Below are 1,385 nucleotides of genomic sequence, written 5' to 3'. Positions count from 1 at the left end.
TTACCAGGAACCAAACTGCAATAATCCCAATCGTGATTATAAACTACCATACTACCACACATCGACAAAAATATGTGCTTATAACATTTCTTAGCTAGACACCTGACCTCGAAGAGCACACAAATGCGCCATGCTCACAGTTCGATGATTGCACATACTGGCTTTCGTGAATATACCTTATTTACAAATTACATCTACCAATAATAATATATATAAAAAATACAAACAAACATAAATATATATATATATATATAAACTCATACATCTTAACTATGATGTATAACTATATAGTAAAAATATATATATATAAAACACAATCAAAAAATATATATATATATTCAACTAAATATATATATAAATTATCTATAAGAATATATCATATCTTATAAATAACTAAATCTCTCACTTCACTAAATCACAATCTCAATATATATATATATCTATATATATCTATCATTCAAAAAAATCACTAATCTATATCTATCTATAAAAATCAATCAAAATCTATAATAATCTAAATATAAATCTCTATAAAAAAGAACTCTAGTCACACAATAAAACAAACATATCTAATCTAACTAACTCTTATATATCTAAACTAAATATCTATCTCTCAATAACTCTCAACAAAACTCAATCCTCTAACACAATCTATATCCATAACTCTATATAACACTATCTCTCAACACTATCTATACAATATCACACTATAACACTCCACAAACAAACACTAACACTCTAAATCCCAAACACACACACTATACACATCTCACTCAACACACAAACAATAACTCTCACACTTATATCTAACTCAACTATATAACACCTATCAATCTCACCTCACTCACCACTCTATCAAAAAATCACAACAACAAACAAAATCACTCAAAATATCATAACATAACTATCAAAATATCACTCTCACTCAAACTCCACTAACACAATCTCTCACACACACACACACACACGACGTCTCACAATCTAACACACTCACTAACCCACTCGACACTATCTCTCAAAACACTATATCACTATAACACTAACAATCCCAGACACAAACACACACCTCAATACTTCCACACACACACACCAATCACAATCACAAAATCTCTCACCACTCACTATATCCAACAGTACAAAATCTGTAAGCCAGAAAAAACTCAATACACCACATCAAACTCACACACACTCTCAACTAACACAAACACACTCAACTAACTCCCTCAAAAAAATATCCCACAAACGCCACCCACTCTCTACTAACAAAATCACTCTCTAAAACACTCAATCACACAAACACTAATCCTATCAAACTCTATCTATCTACAAACACTCGCACAACACAATATCACCTAAAACTAACTCATATCAATCTCAATACCAAT

Source organism: Penaeus japonicus, unplaced genomic scaffold (genome assembly GCF_977035675.1).
Source record: "Penaeus japonicus unplaced genomic scaffold, GWHDUDI00000001_assembly GWHDUDI00000002, whole genome shotgun sequence".
NCBI lineage: Eukaryota > Metazoa > Arthropoda > Malacostraca > Decapoda > Penaeidae > Penaeus > Penaeus japonicus.
The sequence above is the reverse complement of the archived record's forward strand: the minus strand, read 5'-3'. Positions refer to the sequence as shown.